The 24,211-nt window shown below is 43.7% G+C and overlaps 1 long non-coding RNA gene across 1 annotated transcript in view; it reads left to right on the plus strand.

Moving 5' to 3' along the window:
* The first annotated feature begins 2,775 nt into the window (after positions 1-2,775).
* Positions 2,776-24,211, plus strand: part of LOC144381375 (uncharacterized) — a 29,171-nt gene continuing 7,735 nt past the window's right edge. The window contains exon 1 of the long non-coding RNA XR_013446456.1: positions 2,776-2,845. This is a non-coding gene — a long non-coding RNA (uncharacterized LOC144381375). The remainder of the gene's footprint in view (positions 2,846-24,211) is intronic.

Here is a 24,211-nt window from a genome sequence, read left to right on the forward strand (position 1 = left end):
TATGAAAATAACACCATGTAAAATATATACTGATGGAGAAAGATGATCATTCTGAAGCATTAATGTAGAAGCTCTAGGTCTGGACTGAATGGACAGAAGTTGCTGTCACTGGGGATGTTGGAAATGACTCTGCACACACAGTGGGGATCCCCTTCAAGCAGGGATAGCAAGGTTGTTGGATTACAGCTTGAAACTGGAGGTCTTGTTTGATGCTTGCATCAGAATTACCACCAAGGAGGGTACATGGTGGCACCATCTCTCTGTGGCCTTCCTTAGCACTCCAACACCTTTCTTTCCATTCTTTAGAAATAAACTCTGATTTAGACCTTTGTATTTCTTTCCTAGTGTTTGTTATAAAAGTGACCGTTAAATACAAGGTTTTAGTGACTAAAACAGTTGGAGGCCACAGCCAGGCTGACAGCTTTAGGAGAGAGTTTATTTTCAATTTTTTTTATTCCCCTCTAGCCTGGCTTCAGCTTTAAATTAGATTGTAATAATCATAACAAAGCTCCTCCCTGCCTTAGTTGAAAGCACACTGCAGACCTGGAATCTTTCTGGGACTTTATTTATGACAGAATTTCACATCATTTTAGAGCTTTCATCTTCTATGTTGCTCAGCATTTTATGGGTCTTTGTTTTCTGTAGCATTTTAGAAACCATGGTTCAAAGCAATAAAATTCTCTAGGGCACTAGAAAGATCTTTAGGGAAAGCAGGCTCCCCCCATCCCCAGCCATTGTCTTTGTTGTTATACCTCTTACTGTGTTAATACTGGAATACACAGTAAAGTGGGTTAGCAAAGGTATTGGTTCTGGAGCCTTATTATCTGGGTATATTTCCCAGCCTAGTCATTTACTAGCTGCTTGACCTTAGACATCTTACTAAACATTTCTTTGCTGCAGTTTTCTCAGCTGTGAAGAGAAAACAATGGTCGTACCAACTTTGAAGGATGTTTGGGAGGATTCAATGAATTAGAATAACTTAAAGCACTTAGAAGAGTTCTTTGCAGTGGCAAGTGCTTAACACTTAATAGCTGTTGTTATTAGCTCAGAAGTTTGTGAAGTTACATAACATAATTGATGAAACTGATTGGCCTAATACTCATCAGATAATTATACTGTGATTGTTTTGTGTGTACATGCTTGCTAATAGTGTGGTTAGAGAATTTTAAACTCTAGACAACTGTACTCAATTGGTTGCTACTTTCTTATAATTTCCTACAGACAATAGGAGGCAGAGCAAAATAGAGCACTGGGTTCGTTCAATTTGAGCTACTAACAGCATTGGGTTTAGAGTCAGAGAGTGTAGTCAAGTACCAATTATGTTACTTATGTAGCCTTTTGGTGGTTTGGCTCCCTCATCTATAAAATGGAGATTATGTCTCACAAGATCATTATAAGGATAATGAATGTGAATGTTTGGAACACATACCAAATACTCAAAACAATTGTAGAGGGGGATGGGAGGAGGGATTGACTGACTGTGCGTCAGTTCTGTTTATGATTAGTTCCCTGATAACAAGTGATGGAGATGGGAATTTGCTCAGGGCATTAGGGATCCAACAGCAAAGGGGAAACAGTCCTTTTAAACTTCAAGAGTGTTGGGAGAAATTACAAAACTAAGAAGGGCAAATGGCAATGTGTTGCTGTTGTATTATAAACATAAGTGTGAGGGTGGACATTTTAGTTCAGATGAGTCATTTTTCATGTGTTCAGTCTTGCCCAGGAATTCTACTTGCATAAGATGGGCAACACAGACCGAGAGAAGAAGACGAAGGACTCAATCTTGCTTCTTACTGTTGGAAATAGTGACGGTGGTTGAACTGCTCCAGGGTTTATTCATTGTATAAGATTCTCAGATTTTAGTGGATATAAAATCAAGTGGGGAACTTGTTTAAAGGGTACTTTCCAAAGCTTAATCCACAGAAATTCCATTTTAGTATACTGTCAATGTGGCGTGGCAGTCTGCTTGTTGGGGGCTTTCTAGGTGCTTCTGATGCAGGTGGTTAGAAGACTACACTTTAGGAAAGACAACTCCAGTGAGACTGGGCCGAGTAAATTCCCTTGCAGAAGGCAGCTGCCCCATCCACTGGCCTTTTTCCCAGCATGATGGTTTTTCTCTGAAAAAGCAGAAACAAAAAAGCCAGTTTTGCTTTATTTTGAGCCAAAGCACTATTTAATAACCTATGTTAATTGTTTCTCACAACACTGCATGGAAGACAGTGTTCATTCCATTTGACACAAGAGGAATCAGGGACACAAGGAAGATTTCTTTAGGGGTGCAGTGTGGTTTGGTGCAAGCATGAATTATGGGCAAACATTACACAGGTCCTTCAATTTGTCCCCAGCCATCTGGGTATTGCTAAACACATCTGTTCCTTCTCCTGGAGAGGATGCTCCACTACTGCCACATGATTTAAATTATGTCAAGAGAGGGGGCTCCATTTGTCCACTTCTCTGGTTCACAGGAATGGCTCAGGGGAGCCTTGGTTTTGCTGTGATTGGCATTCATTCAGGGCCTGGGTACTTAACTCTGAATTTTGATTTGGGCATTTGCCAGGTACAGTATTCTGCCAGGGCCTTCCCAGTCTGTTCTCTGCTGTTTTGCTCCTGAAGATTTACAGCTAGTGAAGGGATAAAGAAAGGTCACTGCAAGAGGCGGCAGCATGTGGTGGTGACTCATGGTCTGGCCCTGGTGTGGAGCCAGTTTGGGTGGAACGCTTGACTGGCTGCTGCGCTTGTTTTCACGTGGCTCTCTGCCATAGCCCTGCAGGAAGCAGTTTCTCTCCTGTTGCTGGTCAGAGGGAAGGCCTGGTCATTCTCCCCATGCCTGCTGTTATGGACTCAGGTCAGACCAATGAAGCCTGGTGGCCATTTGACAAAGAATCCGACCGGGTAGGGGCTCAGGAGCTCAGGAGACCATGGGATGGGCCAGTCCTGGGGAGGGTCAGGTCTTAGATACCAGCCACAGCTCCCAGCTAGGGGCACATTGACAGCAGGGGCTAAGGGAAGTCAGGAGATGCTGGTAAGCATGGATTTCTGGCAAGCAGGATTTCTCAGCTTTGGCACTATTACATTTTGGACCAGATAATTCTTTGTTGTGGGAGGGAGTGGCTGTGCTGTGCATTATAGGATGGTTAGCAGCATCCCTGGCTTCCACCCACTAGATGTCAGTAGCACACCCTGATGCCTTCCCATTGTCCCCCTCATTAAAGCAACCAACAACTTCTCTAGATATTGCCAAAAGTCCCCTGAAAGCAAAAAAATAATTCCCAGTAGAGAACCACTGTAGTATAGTTGAGTCCCTAGCATGTGGCCAAGGTTAAGAAGATCCATTCTCTATCATGATATCCTCATCCTTTGTCATCATTATCACCATCATCATCATCAAGTTTATTGAACACTTACCATGTGACAGGTACTATATTTTGCATCTCAAATTCCACACAACAATTCGAGGATGAAGGAGCTCTTTTTTAAAAGATTTTATTTATTTACTTGAGAGAGAGAGTGAGAGATAGCAAGAGAGAGCACAAGCTGGGGGCAGGGAGAGGAAGAAGCAGACTCCCCGCTGAGCCGGGAGCCTGAGGACGTGGGTCTGGATCCCAGGACCCTGGGATCGTGACCTGAGCCGAAGGCAGATGCTTAACTGACTGACCCTCCCAGGTTCCCCAACGGATAAAGAAGGTCTATTGCTCTCACTTTATGGATAAGAAAACTGAAGTTTACAGAAGTAACTTGCCCAAGGTCACACAGGTGGTATTTGGGGCTTAAGCCCAGGTATAGATGCCTCTTGCTCACCCTGTTGCCATCTGTAATGGAGCCATAATATAGGAGAAAAGCTGAGATGCTGGACAAAAGCTGGCATGCCGCATAATGGGGCTGCCAGCTGGAGGCAGAGCCTCTACCTCAGGGCTGGAATTCAGAAATATAGCTATAAACACTGTGGAAATAATTAAGGGCTTAGATGAACTTGAATACCAGGTAAATGATTCAAATAGAGATCCAGCTCCTTGAAACGAGATGTAGGTTGGGACTTGGTCACAGATAAACCTCTACCTGTGCCCAGCTGTTCTCCTATCTATTCATGGTACCTGACCCCTGAGATATAACACCTGATATGAGCCCAAATGTGTCTTTTTCATTTCAAATACTGTTCACTGGACTGTAGCTTCTCATATTAACCTCCATTCCTTCCTTAGGTCCCAGTCCTTCTTTTTTCTGCTTTTTCTGCTTACTCCCAGCTACCTCGGGTTGGGGGCATGTATGTTGGAATGAATGGACAACATGAGGTTTCTAGTCACCTCTGGTACACTAAAGACCCTGTAACATGACAACTGAAGCTGGTGTGATCTCTGGTGTGTGTAATATACTTGTAGTTTGTAGGACTGATGATTCTGCACTAAATGTCAATAATCATTTGACACTAAATGTCAGTAAGTCCCAAACCTGGGAAACTTCGTTTGGCAACAACTTCATTTTTTAAAGGAAGGGTCAGGGTTTCCGTTATTGTGGTTTTCTTGCCACTGAGGTGGTGGAAAATGTACTTGAAACCAAACTGAGCCTCTCCAATGGGCCCTTTAAGGAAATTTTTTCATTAATGGAGTAGCAGAAGAGATTTTAAAGTGCATAGTTGTTTTGTAGTCTGCCTGATACCTAGAACCAAATGGCCTTTGCTTTGAAAACGACATTATCAGATAGCACTAGCTTCAATTATAGGGATTTCTCCATCCACACCCAATTAATTAGTACTTAAACTCATGCCCAGTTTGCAAACTGTGAGTACCCTTGGGAAAGGGAAAAGTCCGACTAAGTTGCACAGGGCCTACCTGGGATTGGCAGTAGTTTGGGGGCTTCTGCTATTCATGGGCCTGGTAGGTGCTGATGTCCCACCAAGCCTCCTCAGAATGTTAAAGTGTATATTCCTGTAAGACTGTGAAATCATCTCTGTGGTTTCCTTGTGTGCTGAATTCCCTTTGTCCTTCCCTGGTGGTCTTGCCCTTTCTAGAGGATATTGTAGTTGGTACTTGCTGGTTCAATGAGGTGTCATTTGAGGGAACATCATAAAACAGCAAGGCTACTCATTGGAAATGTCTTGTTTTTGCTCACTCTATTGTTATCCTTAACATAGTAGAAATACTCGAAATTAGAAAAATAATACATGTTTAAATATTAGAAAATTACATATTTATTGAAGACAAATTAGAAAGTACAAAAAACAAAGAAAAGGAAAAAAATTACTTTGTAATCTCACAACTCCGATATAGCCACTGTTAACATTTTGTTTGTATCCTTGTGTTTTTGTTTTGCTTTTCATAAAGGGAGGGGGTAGAAGAAATTGGTACAAGACATGTAGCATATTCTTAATAAGAATATTTAAAATGATGCTTAAATAGATCTTTTGATTTCTTGACAAATGGTTCCTGATAATTTTCAAAGATATACGTGGTTTTAAAAATTGAAAAAGAAATGCCATATTTTTTCCTTGCTGATAAAGGGTTTATCTACAAGATAATGTGTATGCATGTAAGAGTGTTTGTGTGTGTGTGTGTGTGTGTGTGTAAATGGACTGTCTGTGGTTCCTGAAAAAGAAATTCTGTTGCTGGATTTGCTGACTCACTGCCAAACCCTGCTGTAGGCAGGGAGCAGATTCTGAGTTATTCAAGCCAAACATTTGGCCCTCATGGTTTATTGGCCACTGTGACAGACTTCTTCTCACACCTCACCTCCTCACGTCTTCCTTGTTGGCATGTGGGCATATCTGGCATTTTGTTCATTTTGCCTCCTCATCTCCTCCTCTTTCTTTCAGTTACTCTTTAGCATTTCTCAAATTTATCCTAGTACTACCCCAACTCCCTAATGCACAGTGTTAGAAATACCCAGACACTTCCTTCCTGAGGTCACTGCAGGAGTTTGCTGTCTCCTTCTAAGTAAGACCTCATTTGTTCATAAGTGTGCCTTTTCAGGGTCCTGTGCTGTACAGACAACTCATCAGTGGAGGCAGCTTTAGTCACCTTCATCTGTTCACAATCACTCATGGAGGGATTCTCCATTCTCTTTCCTAGCCCGGAGTAAAATCAAGGCACACAGCTGAACTCTGAAACCCTGAGGTGGACAGGCTTGGTAAGAGGAGGGAGAGAAACTGTACAACTTCACTGGATAATTCCTTAACATACTGGGTAAAAGATAGTTTTGTACAGACTGGCATGACCAGCAGTACTGTCACTGAGAGGATGCATCCTAGGACCATAATTTTTAAAAGTTAAAAAAAGAAATGTTTAGCTTTAGTTGGCAAAGAACTCAACACAGGGAGAGTTGCTGTAGCCTGCCTTAAAGCATCACATGGTATTGAGGTGACTGGGATGGCAGAGTTTTATGCGAAGAGCTTGTTTTCCAGCTCCATGGTGTTTCTTCCCTTTTCCAGTCAGGTTTTTGTTGTTGTTGTTGTTGTTTTTGTTGTTGTTTACTGTTTGAAAAATTTGGGAAGAATCCTAAGCTAGAATGAGGCTAACAATGATTGCTTTCTAAGTTCCAATAATTGCCATTCTAAACGTGATCATATAGTCACTCATTTAAACCTTAAAAAAAAAAAAACAACCCATGCGAGGGTCAATCACCCCCATTTTACAGTATAGATGTGGAAACAGTATAGACTTTAAGAAACTTACCCAAAGTCACATAGCTGGTCGGCCACAGAATCCGTATTCAGGCCAAGAGTCTACCCTCAGCTTCCTCTTTTAAGAAATCGGTGCTAGAACTTTGAGTTCCAGTCAGAGGTCTACTAATAATTTGCTGTGTTATCTCAGTCAGTCACATCACCTTTCTGGCCCTCAGTTTCTTCATTTAGCTAAAGCATTCTGTGATCCTATGCATATATTTATGCCATTCTCCTCCCCAACCCTTCAATTCCTGGATGTAACTATAGAGAGAAATGCAGTTTGCCTCAAAGGAAGTCCAGACTTGGTTTTGCATCTAGCTCTTCTTTTGGTCTTGAGTCTGCTTCCTCTGCAGGAAAGAATTGCCCTTCTACAGCGGGACCACAGTTATAAGCAGAGACAATTACCTTGGGGCGGCTGATCTCATTGAGCCAATTCTACTTAGTGAAAAAGAGATTTGTTATAACTTATCCAAGAAAAGATTTAAGAGAAGGCAATCCAGAGAAATGGAGACATTCTTCAGTTAGGAAGTATAACCATTTCATGTTTCCAAGGAAAGTTCATAGCCCATAGAGCAGGGACATGTTTAAAAGCGGAAAGAATATGATTCTGAGGATGGAGCACTAAATTGGCTGAGGGAAATCCCTTTTTCCTGCTGATTTGCCACATGTTCCCAGAAAGTTATGTGGCCATTTTGGGCTTCTGTTTCTTTGGTGAGGTTGCTATGGTAAGGCCTGAAGAATCACCTGTAAAACTCTGCAAATATTGATTTCTGATGATCTCATTCAATCTCAGCAAGTGAGGTTTCTCAGCATCTCATATGTCCTTAAGTCTGCTGGGGGTCCTGTAGCCCTAGCCCTTACTGGTTGAGCAGTATTTTCTGTGGTCTGATTCTGTGTGGTGGTCTGATTCCATCATTGCAGGGCTCTGGGTGTACAGAGAACCTACTCCAGGTAGGAAGGCTGCTGTTGACCCAAGCAACACAAATCCCTCACTGTTCTTGTTCTGATGATATGATCAACTGAAATTGAGTTCTTTGTGATAGTGATGATAAACATGCGGGATGGACCAGTGGTGTTGACTCTATGTTCACCCATCATCACCAATAAAATAACTTACTTCCTGAGATACTGTGTAAGGGACTATGCATATATTTGTGAAACTAGTTCTGTTCTAGATGTTAAAATGTACTTGGGATCAACTTTCAAATTATTTATTTCCCAGAGCAAAGCCCATACCTTTCCCCCTTTTCCTGTGAATAGGTAAACAGTACTCACAGTCATGTTCTAGTCTTAGAAAAAAATATTTAAGCTGAAATTTCTTCTCTCATTCTTTTACAATGTTTTTGTTTTCTGGCTTTTGTTTCCTGCATTCCACGACTGACTCTTGTCTCTGCTTCTGACCTTTATGGGAATACCTCAAGACTCAACTTCCATTAAGTGAGATCATCATTCATAAATGTCTAGGCAATGTGCCTAGGAGGAGAGCAAATCTTTGCCTTGACATTGGAGAAGCTGAACCCAGATACGGTGCTGAGGTGCAAGAGCAGGGGATGATGCCAGAATGGAAGACTGGCGTCAGACTGGGAAAAAGCCCTATGTCACATTGAGGAGGTTAAATTTTAAGCTATAAAACAGCAAGACATTCACAGAAGCTTTATACAGACCACACACACACACACACACACACACACACACACACACACACAGATTCAGGCATCTTGTTTAATAAGGTTTCATTTATAGTTCAACACAAACGTTCAATAATCTGCAATTTTGTGTTAGGCTACCAAATTACAAGGCTATAAATATGTCAAGTGTACCTTCCTATAGGTAGGTGATTGGGGTACAAAGATGGGTAAAACATGGTTCTTGCTTTCAGTGAGGAGTCTGAACCACATCGTGACAAATAATAATACAGGAAGAGTTCAGATTAAATGCTTAGTCTTCATGCTAACAAGATTTTAGACAGGAGAAGGATAATTTTTTAAGTTAAATAAAAATAACTCTGTTGTTGGTGAAGAAGGTAAACTAGAGAGAAGAAACTGGCAGTGTTAACTATAAATTTCCATTCACTGTTGTCTTCATTGTTACAATGTTTCCCATCAATTTGGGGGTCCTTTTGATACACACCTTGGGAAATGCTACTCTTTTGATTTCTTTCTAATATTCAGTAGCTAACACCCACTTGGAAAAAACAAAATGATGATACCAAGAGGAGTCATGGCCAGATTTGCTTTACATACCAAGAATTCTTGCCTATTTCCAAATGTTCTGGGTAGATGTAGATTATTTGGAGATAGTCCAGCTAAGACTCCTTATGAATAAAAAATGTTGCTATAATTAAAATCTTTCAGGCCCAAGTTACCTTTTTCCAATAATTCACTTGTGATTTATACTTAGAGACACATATAATATCAAATTACCTAAGTGGAGGGGAGGTGGGAGGGAAAGAAAACTAAGCTCTGTTGTAAGGATCAGTTGTCAGAATATTGCTGACTTCATAAACCACTCGGGCTTTTTTCCCAGGCCAATGCTTGATGTATTTATAGCCTTGTAATTTGGTTACCTATCACTTAGCTTATATGTGAGTCACCCATGAAATATATGCACAGAGACCAGATGTACTAATTACAAAGGTAGAGTGCAGGTGGGAGGGCCCTGTTAAGAACTCTGTTTAACAACAGTGGCAGATTGTGGGGAAAGGATCATTTATCATTAAAAGGCAGTAAGACTTAAATGACAAAACTTTCAAGTCAGGCTTTAGAGAGCTATTCAGCTTTGCTCCTGTCAAGCTGAGCTTCCTTTCTTGGAGTCACAGTTTTCCAGTTTGATGTGGTATGGTATGTTTCATAGAACAGGGAGAGGCAGCAGAGAGAGGATCACAGGGGGAAGGATGGTCAGGGAGGCTATGGGAGAGGGAAAAGCTGTTTGAGTAGAGTCATTTGTGGTGACTTATTTTTCTTCAGAAGTGATTTTGGACCTAGCTGTCAGAAAATACTTTTTATTTATTTATTTTTAAGCTTTTCTTTCCCTGGAATGATTTTTCATTCCAGATTCTATCTGGCTGAAATCTTTTTATTTTTAAATGGAAGTATAGTTGATACACAGTGTTACATTAATTTCAGGTGTACAACATAGTGATTTGATAAGTCTATGTATTGTGCTCTGCTCACCACAAATGTAGCTAACATCAGTCATCACAACTATTACAGTATCACTGAATGATATTCCCTATGCTGTACCTTTTCTCCCTGTGACTTATTCATTGCATAACCAGAGGCCTGTATCTTCCACTCCCCTTTACCCATTTTGCCCATCCTCCCACCCCTTTTCCTTCTGGCAACTATCAGTTTGTTCTCTGTATTTATAGGTCTGATTCTGCTTTTGGTTTATTTGTTTTGTTTTTTAGATTCCACTATAAGTAACATCATATGGTATTTGTCTTTCTCTGTCCAATTTATTTCACTTATAATACCCACTAGGTCTATCCATGTTGTCACAAATGGCAAGATCTCATCCTCTTTTATGGTTGAGTAATATCTTCCTTATCCATTTATCTATTGATGGATATGTGGGTTGCTTTTATATCTTGGCTATTGTAAATAATACTGCAGTAAACATAGGGGTGCATATATCTTTTTGAATTAGTTTTTTCATTTTCTTCAGGTAAATACCCATTAGTGGAATTACTGGACCATGTGATAGTTCTATTTTTAATTTTTTTAAAGATTTTATTTATTTGTCAGGGAAAGAGAGAGAGAGAGCACACGCGGGGGAGTGGCAGGCAGAGGGAGAAGCAGGTTCCCCAATGAGCAGGGAGCCTGATGCTGGACTTGAACCCAGGACCCTGGGATCATGACCTGAGCCAAAGGCAGACGCTTAACCAACTGAGCCACCCAGGCGTCCCTCTATTTTTAATTTTTTTGAGGAAACTTCATAATGTTTTTGATGGTGGCTGCACCAATTTACATTCCCACAAGACTGCACTAGGGTTCCTTTTTCTCCACATCCTTGCCAACACTTGTTATTTCTTGTCTTTGGAATTCTAGCCATCACCTGGTGAAACCCTGTCCATCTCTCAAAATCCATTTCAAAAGTGACTTCCTCTGTGGAAACTCAGGTCTTATATTGTCTTTTTTAAAAAAAATTTTTTTAAAGATTTTATTTATTTGCGAGAGAGAGAATGAGAGACAGAGAGCATGAGAGGGAGGAGGGTCAGAGGGAGAAGCAGACTCCCTGCTGAGCAGGGAGCCTGATGTGGGACTCGATCCCGGTACTCCAGGATCATGACCTGAGCCGAAGGCAGTCGCTTAACCAACTGAGCCACCCAGGTGCCCCTTATATTGTCTTTTAATTGTATATTAGCATATTAAATTCAAAATGAAGGTGTTATATTTGGGAGTAAGAAAAATTTCGTGTTAAAAGTGAACACATTGTCCTGTATCCAACAAATGTATATGTAAGGTTATTTTATTGATTATTTCTAAAGCTTTCTTCTATGTCTGGTAAAATTGTGGTTTCCACCTAGCATTAAGAGGAATGAATTAGTTACTTTCAGGACAGATGGCATACTTTCCTCCCCCTATGCTTGTCCTTACACACACAAAAAAGGAACCAGATGTTGGAGAACTTTCTTAAGTAAAGTTATGTATTCAAGAGCCAACTAGACCTGGAAAATTAATTCATTCTGCTCTGAATTTGTATGCAGTGTTTCATCTCTCAATTTAACTGTCTGAGTGGTCCATTTCAGCTATGGAAACCTACCTTGGAGATATTTTGGCAGCAAAGAAACTCAAAGCCAGATTACTACCTTACAAACAGTGAGCAACTGTATTTAAAAGCAAGCTCAATGCAAAATAATGTTTTCATGCTGTTGAAAAGACTCGCTCCAAGCCTCCTTTTGGAGGTTGGGTGGCTGCTAAATACACCTAACAGGTGCAGAGGGAAAATTCCCCAATGGTGCTTGGATACTTTTCGTGAAGCTAGAGTCATATCTGTGTGCAGGAATGATGAAGTCCCTGCAGCCAGTGGTGAGCAGAGTTCCTAGCAGGATTTGGTAATGGTGATTCAGAGGCTCCTGGTGATTACTGGGAAAGATCTAGAATTATGGCCAGTGCCTGACTTCTGGGCTCTTGGATTGGAAAGACTCAGCCATGTGCACTCAAATCATCTTCCTTCACTGTACACAGAAAGGCTTCATTCAAACCTTAATGGCTGAACCCCAGATGTCATTCATTCAAAAGGTAGTTGTTAATGTGTATTATATTCTGGGTATTGTGAGAATTGGAAAGAAATAATATATATTTCTATAACCTCCTCTATCTTACCCAGTCTAGTGTGGGATGAGTTGTTCTTGGTGAACTTATAGGAGATTAATAGCAGCTTTTTTTAAACTGCTTATGTATCATTTTAAAAATAATTTTTTAAAATGTAAGTAATCGGGGCACCTGGGTGGCTCAGTCAGTTAAGTGTCTGCCTTTGGTTCAGGTCATGATCCCAGGGTCCTGGGATTGAGCCCCGCATTGGGCTCCCTGCTCAACGGGGAGTCTGCTTCTCCCTCTCCTGCTGGCTTGTGCTCTCTCTCTCTCTCTCACTCTCTCAAATAAATAAATAAAATCTTAAAAAAAATAAAATGTAAGTAATCTAGTTAATCTATGACAAAGGAGAAAAGAATGTACAGTGGGAAAAAATAGTCTCTTCAATAAATGGTATTGGGAAAACTGGATAGCTACATGCAAAAGAATGAAACTGGATCACTTTCTTACACCATACATAAATGTAAACTCAAAATGGATTAAAGACCTAAATGTAAGACCTGAAACCATAAAAATCCTAGAAGACAACACAGCAGTAATTTCTCTGACATCAGCCATAGCAACATTTTTCTAGATATGTCTCCTAGGAATGGGAAACAAAAGCAAAAATAAACTATTGAGACTACATCAAAATAAAAAGCTTTTGCACCGCAAAGGAAGCCACTGGCAATACAAAAAGGCAACTTACTGAATGGGAGAAGATATTTGCAAATGATATATCTGATAAGGGGTTAATATCCAGAATATATAAAGAACTTATACACTCAACACCAAAGAAACCAATCTGATTAAAGAATGGGCAGAAGATCTGAATAGATATTTCTCCAGAGAAGACATCTAGATAGCCAACAGACACATGAAAAGATGCTCAACATTACTAATCATCAGGGAAATGCAAATCAAAACCACAATGAGATATCACCTTCCACCTGTCAGAATAGCTAAAGTAAAAAAGACAAGGAATAACAAGTGTTGGTGAGGATGGAAAGAAAAAGGAACCCTTGTGTTGGTGGTAATGTAAATTGGTATAGCCACTATAGAAACAGCATGGAGGGATGCCGGGGTGGCTCAGTCGGTTAAGCTGATAAGGAAAAATATGTATCCTAAGATGGCCAATCAAACCAGCAAGGGAGTCCCAGCCCCTGCCCCAGGGTTCTCCCGGGTTCTTCTCTCTGCTCTGCTTCCTGCGAGCGCCAATCCGGGTTCCTCTCCCTGCCTCGCTTCACGCACGCGCCAAGAGGGCCCAGTATGCGGAAGTAGAAGTGTATAAATTACCCCCTTTGTGCTTGGGGCTCAGACCTTTGGAGATCACTCTCCTCTGAGCCTGCCGGTGTTAAATAAACCTCCTATCCTCCAAGATCTCTGAGTGCCGCTTGGTTCTTCCGTCGGGTGATCCAGTCCAGGTTCTGTAACATTTGGTTCCCTGACCGGGTCTATGGTTTCTGATCGTTAAGTCACAACACTGAGACCACTACGGCTAAGCCTCACCTAAGCTCCTTTGGGACACAGCCAGACGGGCATCTGATTGGTCTCCTCACCTCAAGAGGCACCCCCCCTTTGTCTGTCTCTGTGCCCCCACACATGGGAACATCACCAGGAGGTCAGGGCAGAGTAAACCTACGGTTTTAGAGACCATGATCAAAAATTTCAAGAAGGGGTTTTTGGGAGACTATGGAGTCAGGATGAACCCCGGCAAGTTGAAAACCCTATGTGAATTGGAATGGCACACCTTTGATGTCGGGTGGCCTTCAGAAGGGACATTGGATGTCCCAGTGATTCGCTGAGTAAGGCTAGTTGTAATAGGAGAACCAAGACACCCTGACCAGTTTCTGTACATTGACTCCTGGCTAGGAATTGCCCAGACCCTTACCCCAGGGTGCGATTCGCTTGCAATAGGCAGGGACAGGTCAGGGTCTTAATGGCCTCATCTGAGCGACCTAAAGAAAATCAGCAAAAGCCCCAGTGTCCACAAATCCTAGCCGGAGATCCTGAGGATGAACTGATCCTGCCCCCACTGTTCATGCTTCCAAGACCATCTACACCTGGCCCTTCGGCTCCAGACACTACACCGCCATTGGTTTCACTGGCACCCCCAGGCCCAGAGGATCCACCGATGCCCCCAGGCCCAAAGGATCCACTTTCTCCAGATTCAGCAGCCAGGCTGCACCCCAGGCCAGGTGCAAGCGCCCTCCAAATGCCGGTACAAGAGACACGGGAACCTGAGAGGCACGATGAAGATGGGATGGTCCAACCCGGTCGTCCCATGATGTATTATCAGCCTTGCGGGAATAGACTCAGACTGAGGGGGACCAGGCTCTTTCCTCCTTGGCCCCCATGAACCCACAGTCAGAATGAAGGTGGGGGGCCAACCAGTGACTTTTATGGTTGATACTTGGGCCGAGCACTCTGTTGTCACCTCCCCAGTGGCCCCTTTCAGCAAAAGGACTGCAACCATCGTTGGGGCCACCAGAACGCGGGCAATACAACAGCCCTTTTGCCAGGCTCACCAGGGCGAACTCGGGGGGCCACAAGGTCTGACATGAATTCCTTTATCTGCCTGATTGCCCCATCCCTCTCCTGGGCCGAGACATACTCTCCAAGCTTAGGGCTCAGATAACCTTTGAGCCCACCGGACACACTAGCCTCTGATTGAACCCAAGGCAAGAGGAGACAGGGTCTCTGGTACTAGCAATTACCATGCTGAGGGAAGACGAATGGGGCTATTCTGTGCCCAGGCCCAACCGAGCAGCCCACTGGAGTTCAGACTCGCCTTCCCTTCAGTATGGGCTGAAGACAACCCACCTGGACTAGCCCGGAATCGAGCCCCTATCATTGTTGAACTGATCCCAGGAGCCCAACCTCAGAGGCAAAGACAATACCCCCTTCCACAAGAAGCTAAGACTGGCATCCAAGAACGTCTGGCCAAACTCAAAGAAGCAGATATTCTAGTCGAGTGCCAGTCGGCCTGGAATACCCCACTCCTGCCAGTCAAGAAGCCAGGAGGGGGATACCGACCAGTTCAAGACCTGCAGGCCATCAACAAGGTGACCATCTCTCTGCACCTGTGGGCCCGAATCCACACACCCTCCTTGGCCAAATCCCAGGGTTGGCCAGATGGTTCACTTGTCTAGATTTAAAGGATGCCTTCTTCTGCCTCCGCTTAGCTCCCCAGAGCCAGTCACTATTTTTGCCTTTGAATGGACTGAACCTGATACAGAGCGCCAGATGCAACTAACTTGGATGTGCCTCCCGCAGGGGTTTAAAAACTCACCCTCTTTGGGGAAGCGCTGGCCACAGACCTCGCCAGCTTCCCAAGAGAGGCCACATGATGTACCCTCCTCCAGTATGTGGATGACCTCCTCCTCGCCAGTGACACACAAGAAGACTGCACAAAAGGCACAAAGGCCCTCCTACAGCTCTTGTCAGACTCGGGATACCGAGTCTCATGGAAGAAAGCACAAATCTGCCAACAAGTCTGATACCTTGGTTTCTTCCTCACCCAAGGGAAGAGAGAACTAGGGCTGGAGAGAAAGAAAGTCATCATCTCCCTACCACAGCCCCAGACAAAAAGGGGCCTACGAGAATTCCTGGGGGCTGCAGGATTCTGCCGCATCTGGATCCCTGGGTTCTCGGCACTAGCAAGACCCCTTTATGATCTCTTAGGGGGACCAGATCAAGAACCCCCTGCCTGGACTGAGGAAGCAGAAGCCACCTTCACAGAGCTCATGCTGTTCAGTGATGGCAGCAGTTACCTACAGGAGGGTGCCCGGAAAGCAGGTTATGCAGTAACCACAACCACTAAAGTCCTAGAAGCTAAGGCACTACCAGCTGGATGGTCAGCTCAACTGGCTGAATTATATGCCTTAGTCTGAGCCCTCACCCTTGGTGAAGGCAAGCGAGTCAACATCTATACTGACTCTCGGTACGCCTTCGCTACTGTACATATACATGGGGCCATCTACAAGGAAAGGGACCTCCTAACCGCCACAGGACATGCTATCAAAAACAAGGAGGAGATACTGAGACTCCTTGAAGCCATTTGGCTTCCAAAGGAAGTAGCAATCCTGCACTGTAAGGGTCACCAGAAAGGAGACGACCCCATAGCGTGGGGAAATTGTCTGGCAGATGAGGCAGACAAGACCACAGCCAGTGAGGACATGGACAGAGCCCCTTCCCTCACCATGGTCCTGACACCCCCGGAAGAAGTCCCTCTGCCCAGTTACACTGAAAAAGAGAAAGAATGGGCCATGGCTGAGGGAGCCACCATGACTGTTCCAACAGCAACTGCAGGGCATATAGTCAAGGAATACCACCAACTCACTCATCTGGGAAAAACTGCATTAGAGGCCCTTCTCAAGAAGCACTACTACATCAGTCAGCTGCCAGCACTATGCCGAACAACGAGTGAACAGTGCGTAACATGTGCTAAAAATAATCCTCTATCTGCACCATGGCCCCCACCAGGTGTCCAGAGGATGGGAGCAACCCCCTTCAAAGATCTAGAGGTAGACTTCACAGATGTGCAGCCAAGCAGGGGGTTCAGATATCTCCTAGTAATAGTATGCACATACTCTGGATGGGTCGAAGCCTTCCCGACCAGGATGGAGCAAAGCTGAGAAGTAGCTAAAGTCCTCTTGCTGGAGATTGTGCCCCAGTTCGGCCTGCCATTAACAATCCATAGTGACAATGGACTTGCATTTGTGGCAGACATTGTACAGGTCTTGACCAAATCTCTCAACATCACCTGGAGACTCCACACCACTTATTGGCCCCAAAGTTCAGGGAAAGTAGAACAAATGAATCACACCCTCAAGGGAACCTTAGCAAAGTTTTGTCAGGAGACTAACCTCCCATGGCCGGATCTGCTACCCCTAGCTCTCCTGTGTGTTCCCTGCACACCTGGGACACTAGGTTTCTCCCAATTCGAATTAATATATGGACGGCCTCCCCCATGCCGGGGGAGCCTTCCAGGAAACTTACATCAGGTTGGAGATAAAAAAATAAAGGAGCAGCTTCAGGGCCTGGGGACCACCCTAAATAAATTACAAAAGTACACCATCGAGAGGGCCGCAATCTCCTTAGGGTCTCAGGTACACTCCTTCCAGACAGGGGACTCAGTTTGGGTCAAAGATTGGAAGAAAGACCCCCTCAAACTGCAGTGGACAGGGCCCCACACTGTTGTTCTAACCATCCCTACTGCCCTCAAGGTCTCAGGTGTCACCCCGTGGGTCCACCACTCAAGAGTGAAGAAAGCTCATCATTCGGATGAGGATCCGTGCCAGTGGAGAGTCCAGCCAGATCTCACGAACCCGCTCCAGCTTCCCTAGGGTGTATTATTGCACTTACTTGTCCACAGGTTTCATCTGCTGACGGGTTAGCCATGATGGCTCCCTCTACCTAAGGTCATATTTTACTGGCCTTCTGCTGTCTACTCCTGAGTGCATTTCACCATGGTTTTCTGGGCCCCAGTCAGTCCCGGTCTTCTGCTACCTGGTGTGGTGTTCCTCCTCACTGCCTCTAGCTTGTCCAGCCCAGCAAGGGGGGCAAACTCTCGTATCACCGTTACTGGCAAATGGACTTCCCAGCTTATCCCCCTTAATCCCACACCAGCGCCCCCACTGACTTCTTCCACCTGGGATGGACACACACTGAAATTTGACCTCCACTCCAATGGATGCCAGCTTCTTGATACCTCCTGGGAACCTCATAGACGGTGTTCCTACCATGGCCCTCACTCAGGTTACTGGCTGGTAGATATCTACATCTGTGGGGGCCCTACACCTCAACAGCCAAACACCTGCTCCCAGTTCTGCTCGCAAGCCTGGGGATGCGAGTCCTGGGTGGCAACTTGGCCGGGAATGGAACAATGGTTCAATGGGTGGTGGAGCCTCAAACAGTGCAGTGACATCCGGATTTCCTTGTCACGCAATGCCACCCCATCCTCTTGCCCTAACAATCACTGCATACTGCTCACTCTCTCAGTCCTAGAACCCAATGCCACATCATGGGCCACAGGAATCACTTTCCTGTTGGGCCAATATCACTCTATAGGGACCGACCCCATGGCCAAGTTTATGATTAAGTCCGTGTTCGCCCCAAGCCTTGCAGTCAACCCTCAGAGTCAGACAGAAAATAACTCACCCTGGCGTATCCCTGGGTCCCCCATCCACACACAGCAAGCATCTATAGTACAACAGTTAGGTATGATAAACGCCTCCCACCAAGCGTTTAACCACTCAAATCCACCCTTAGCATCTGACTGCTGGATCTGTATGAAGCCCGGTCCCATCCCATACCTAGGTGTCATCCTCAACCAGTCCACCGTGTCATCTCCCACCTTGGGACCGGGGACCTCAGATTATCCTTTTCTGGCTCCAGTACCACTGCATGGAAACTCTTCCTCTCCCGTCACGGGTCACAGTCGGGTCTGTGCGCCTAACAACACTTTTCTGGCTTGTGATCAAGATGTATATATTTGTATCACCCCGCACAATCAATCATGCATGCTTGTCAATCTCTTACCCGATCTTTCAGTCCTCCCCGGGAGCCATGCCCCACTTATATGGAGACCTCCTAGCCACCCCCGACGTTCCCCCATGGCCATCCCTCTTATCGTGAGCCTGCTGGCCACATCCGGTGTTGCCCTCGGCACCACCGGTGTCAGGATGTCTCAAGTTCAGTACCAGGGGCTAACTCAACTCACTGTGGATTTTTCCACCCTCACTCAATCAGCCCTGGCCCTGCAGCGCCAACTCGATTCACTGGCCTCAGTGGTCCTCAAAACAGGCACAGGCTCGAGTTGCTTGTGGCCGTGCAAGGGGGACTCTGCCGCTTCTTACGAGAGGAATGTTGTTTCTATGCTAATGAGTCGGGAGTGGTCCAAGAAACTCTGACCCAATTACAGGAATGAGTGAATCACCGGTGGGAAGCACTCCAGCAGACGACTTGGTGGGATTCCCTCTCACAATGGTTCCCTTGGTTCGCCCCCCTCATCGGCCCCCTCCTAATGCTCCTCCTCACAGCAGCATTTGGTCCTTGTGTTCTTAATGCCCTTACTAGGTTTATCACTGCTCAAATTGCTAAGATCAGACTCCAGTTGCTCCTTACTCACTATCGCCCCTTAGAGAATGAAAATGATGCCCTCTAAACTAGGTGTTTAAAGGGGCATCAAAGGGGGGGATGATAAGGAAAAAATCTGTGTCCTAAGATGGCTGACCAAGCCAGCGAGGGAGTCCCAGCCCCTGCCCCGGGGCTCTTCCAGGTTCTTCTCTCTGCTCTGCTTCCTGCGAGCGCCAATCCGGGTTCCTCTCCCTGCCCTACTTTGAGCACGCACCAAGATTGCCCAGTATGCAGAAGTAGAAGTGTATAAATTACCCCCTTTGTTTGTGCTCAGGGCTCAGACCTTTGGAGATCACTCTCCTCTGAGCCCGCCTGCGTTAAATAAAGCTCCTATCCTCCAAGATCTCCGAGTGCCGCTTGGTTCTTCCATCAGGCGATCCAGTCCAGGTTCCGTAACAAAGCATCTGCCTTCGGCTCAGGTCATGATCCCAGGGTCCTGGGATTGAGTCCCAGGTCGGGCTCTGTGCTCAGCAGGGAGCCTGCTCCTCCTTCTGCCTGCCGCTCCCCCTGCTCTTGCTGTGTCTCTCGCTGACAAATAAATAAAATCTTAAAAAAAAAAAAAGAAAACAGCATGGAGGTTCCTCAAAAAATTAAAAGTAAAAATAGTGTATGAGCCGATAATTCCAGTACTGGGTATTTACTCAATGAAAATGAAAACACTAATTTAAAAAGATATATTCACCCCTATGTATATTGTAGCATTATTTACAGTAGCCAAGATATGAAAGCAACCTCAGTGTCTATTGATAGACAAATGGATAAGGAAGATTTTATATACATATATATATGTATGTATAAAATGGAATACACATACATACAATGGAATGTTACTCAGCCATAAAAAAAAATAATGAGATCTTGCCGTTTGTGAACAACATGGATGAACCTAGAGGGTATTATGCTAAGTGAAATAAGTCAGACAAAGACAAATACCATATGATGTCACCTATATGTAGAATCTAAAAAACAAAACAAATGAATAAGCAAACAAACCAAAAGCAGATTAAGACTTAAAAATGCAGAGAACAAACTGATGGTTGTCAGAGAGAAAAGGGGTGGGAGGATGGGCAAAATCGGTGAAAGGGGTAGGGAATACAGGCTTCCAGTTATGGAATGAATAAGTCATAGGAATAAAAGTGCAGAATAGGCAATATAGTCAATGATATTTTATAACAGAGTATGGTGACAGATGGTGGCTACACTTATGATGAGCATAGCATAAAATGTAGAGGAATTGAATCACTATGTTGTATACCTGAAACTAATGTAACATTGTATGTCAACTATACTTAGATAAAAAGGAACTAAAAAAACAATACGTGTAAGTAATCCATGAACAAGGTTTTATTTTTTTAAAGATTTATTTATGTATTTTAGAGAGGTGGGGGAAGGGCAGAGGGGGAGGGAGAGAAAGTCTTAAGCAGACTCTGCGCTGAGTGTGGAGCTGACGTGGGCTCAGTCTCAGGACCCTGAGATCATGATTCAAGAAGAAACCAAGAGATGGATAATTAACTGACTGCGCCACCCAGGCGCCCCTCCATGAACATGGTTTTAAAAAGTAAAAAATATGTCAAGGTTTAGACCAAAAAGTATTATTACTGTGTCCCACTCCTCACTTCTCAGAAGTCCCCACCTTGGGGTGCGTGGGTGGCTCCGTCATTAAGTGTCTGCCTTCAGCTCAGGTCATGATTCCGGGGTCCTGGCATCAAGCCCTGCATCGGGCTCCCTGCTCCACGGGAAGCCTGCTTCTCCCTCTCCCACTCCCCCTGCTTGTGTTCCCTCTCTTGCTGGGTCTCTCTCTGTCAAATAAATAAATAAAATCTTTAAAAAAAAAAAATGTTCCTACCTTTAACCATTTCTTTGTTTAGTTTTTTGTCAGTGATCCCCATACCTCTTAAAACATACTTACTATGAATTCTTGATTCATCTGCTGCAGACACTTTATATTGATATCCTGCAATGGTAGGTGAGAATTTAGCTCATTTACAACCCCCATCTTTCTTTCTCTTTGTATTGTAATTATATTAGTATTTTTAGTTCTAAGCGTTACTTTTGTAATTCAAAATAAGGTACCTAAAACCTCTCTTGATCTATTGACATAATCTCTTGACCATTCACTTTATTAAGTGAGAATATTGATATTCTGCCCTTTGTGATACACACACACACACACACACACACACACACCCCTTCTTCATGTTCCAGCTCCTCTCAACTGTAATTTCATAATGTCAAGGTTGATAATATTTATACTCTATTCTGTAACATATTTATTCTCAAAAGTCAGAGTGATTTATTGTAAGATTTTTTTCTTCTCTTTCTTTCTTTCTTTCTCTCTCTAAAGATTTTATTTTTTTATTTGAGAGAGAGAGAGAGCATGAGCAGAGGGGAGGAGCAGAGGGAGAGGGAGTGGCAGACTCCCCGCTGAGCAGGGAGTCTGATGCAGGACTCGATCCCACAACCCTGAGATCATGACCTGAGCCAAGGGCAGACACTTAACTGACTGAGCCACACAGGTGCCCCTCATTGTAGGATTCTCTGAGGATTCATGTCAAGCTCAGTGGATCATCACTTCTGGAAAAAAGCCCCTCTTTGAAAATTGGAGCAGTATTTTGTTTTCAGTATTCTGGCCTCCTACCTACAGACTGTGGTTTCTCAATTTATTGAAAATGGTTCTGAGCTCAAACCTAGAAGTCCTTTTAGTACCTTGTATTACAATGTATCTGGCTTAGAGTTTTGAGTTAAAGTTGTCCAATGATTTTTTTCTTTTTTTTAAATTTTATTTTATTATGTTATGTTAATCACCATACATTACATCATTAGTTTTTGATATAGTGATCCATGATTCATTGTTTGTGCATAACACCCAGTGCTCCATGCAAAACGTGCCCTCTTTAATACCCATCACCAGGCTAACCCATCCCCCCACCACCCTCCCCTCTAGAACCCTCAGTTTGTTTCTCAGAGTCCATAGACTCATGGTTCGTCTCCCCCTCCGATTCCCCCCCTTCATTTTTCCCTTCCTACTTTTTTTTTTTTAACATATAATGTATTACTTGTTTCAGAGATGCAGGTCTGTGATTCATCAGTCTTACACAATTCACAGCGCTCACCATAGCACATACCCTCCCCACTGTCCAGTGATCTTTTAATATCTTTTCACCCAATCTTTTTAGCCTTCATTTTCCTCCTGATGTTTTTGTTTGGTCTTCCACACTTGAGGACATCCTTAATGGAGGAGAGTACAGTCATTCTCTGTTACCATCTTCTACCATCTGTTGATGCTGTGCCACATTCCTGGGGCTACTCCAGTCCTGCTTTATTCTTTTTGTCTAAACAGAACTTTAAACATCCCTCATCCCAGTATGCAGTACTTTCCTGGTGAAAATGAAAGCTCAGGCAAATTGTGTGTCAATAATGAGAAATTTGGGTTTAGTTATTTATCTTGCTGGATTCACACTGTGACAGAACACTAATTAATTAATTAATTTTTACTTATATTTATATTTTTTGAGAGAGAGAGCATAGGAGTGATTGGGGTGTGGGTGGGGAGGGTGGGGGGGCAGAGGGAGAGAGAGAATCTTGAGCAGGCTCCACACGCAGTGTAGAGCTCTACACGGGGCTCCATCTCACAACTCTCTTCCATGCTAACATGCTGCTGGTACAAGTTCTCACTATTAGGACATTTTTGTAAGTAACCTAAAACTCTCTTGCTGTAATATAAACCAGTTCCTTCTTTTCCCCCAGCTTTATTGAGATATAATTGATATATTACACTGTATAACTTTAGGGTGTACAGTGTGTTGATTTGGTACACTTGTATTTTGCAAAATGATTACCACCATAGCATTAGCTAACCCTTCCATCCTGTCACATAATTACCATTTCTTTTTTTGTGGTGAAGACATTTAAGAACCACTGTCTTAGCAACTTTCAAGTATATAATACAGTATTCCTAGCTATAATCACCAAGCAGTACATTAGATCCCCAGAACTTGTTAATTTTGTAACTAGAGGTTTATACCTTTTGGCCAGTGTCTCCTCATTTCCTCTACCCTCCAGTTCCTGGTAATCACTATTCTACTGTTTCTCTGATAAACTGATTTCTTCTTGTTCTATTCTCAGTGAATTTTTTTTTAAAGAATATTCAATCACCCTAAATTAAAGGATTTTTCCAAAATGGTATGATTTCATGCGGGATTAAGGTTATAGGACCTAAGGAGAAAACACTGAAAAAAACTGACAGGTTTCAGATGAGGCTTACATCACATGGCCGTACTTCTCATTTCCAAGCAAAGTGTGTGTGTGTGTGTGTGTGTGTGTGTGTGTGTGTGTCTGTGTGTTTGGCTGATATGATGGTCCCTTCTTCCACTTCTATCCAACACACTAAAGCCTTTTCAATCTAAAGTTTAAAACTATAGTGAAGAATGTAAAATTGCAAATCTAGGTGTTCACAGGTATTATAAGCTTCTGGAGGAATGTCAAAACACTTTTTTTTGTTCTGCTCATGGATCATCCACATGGCACTTTCTCTCAACCTTGTCCTAAGTGACATGTTCTTTCTGGGGCTGAGTTCAGAAGCCCAGATCCATCAATCTAGAATGGACTAAGACCCTGGCCTGGCTTAGATGAGGGTGCAGGGATCAGTATCAGAGTCATGATCAGGACTCAGGCTAAGTGATTATGGGGGAAATGGCTGACAGGTGGAAAGAGGCTGAGGCAAGTCCTGGAACAGGTAGGCTTGGGAAGCGAGGAGGCCCTCAGACTGGAGACGGGAAAATTTCTTATCTAATAGTTACAAATACTAACTGAAATAATCAGTGCCTCTTATCAGGAGGCAACCAAAATTTATGCCTCTAATGCTACCCCCAAAGAAGGCCCTTTTTGTTCTATAGGGCTGAAATCTTTATTTGGTTTGGTGATCGAGTGAGAGAGATGGCTCTTCCATGCAAACGTCCTCAACACCTCATCTGCTGGTAACACTGCACCTTCAAATGGATTTACATTTCTTTGAGGAGTCAGGTTTTCATTTTGCCTTAATTTGGAGCAAGTAGATTACCTGGGATCATTGTGTTTTTCTTCATTGTAGTTTTCCTCCTCGGGAATTTTGTGTTCCTAGACT

Source organism: Halichoerus grypus, chromosome 3, assembly GCF_964656455.1.
Source record: "Halichoerus grypus chromosome 3, mHalGry1.hap1.1, whole genome shotgun sequence".
In the NCBI taxonomy this organism is placed as follows: Eukaryota; Metazoa; Chordata; class Mammalia; order Carnivora; family Phocidae; genus Halichoerus; species Halichoerus grypus.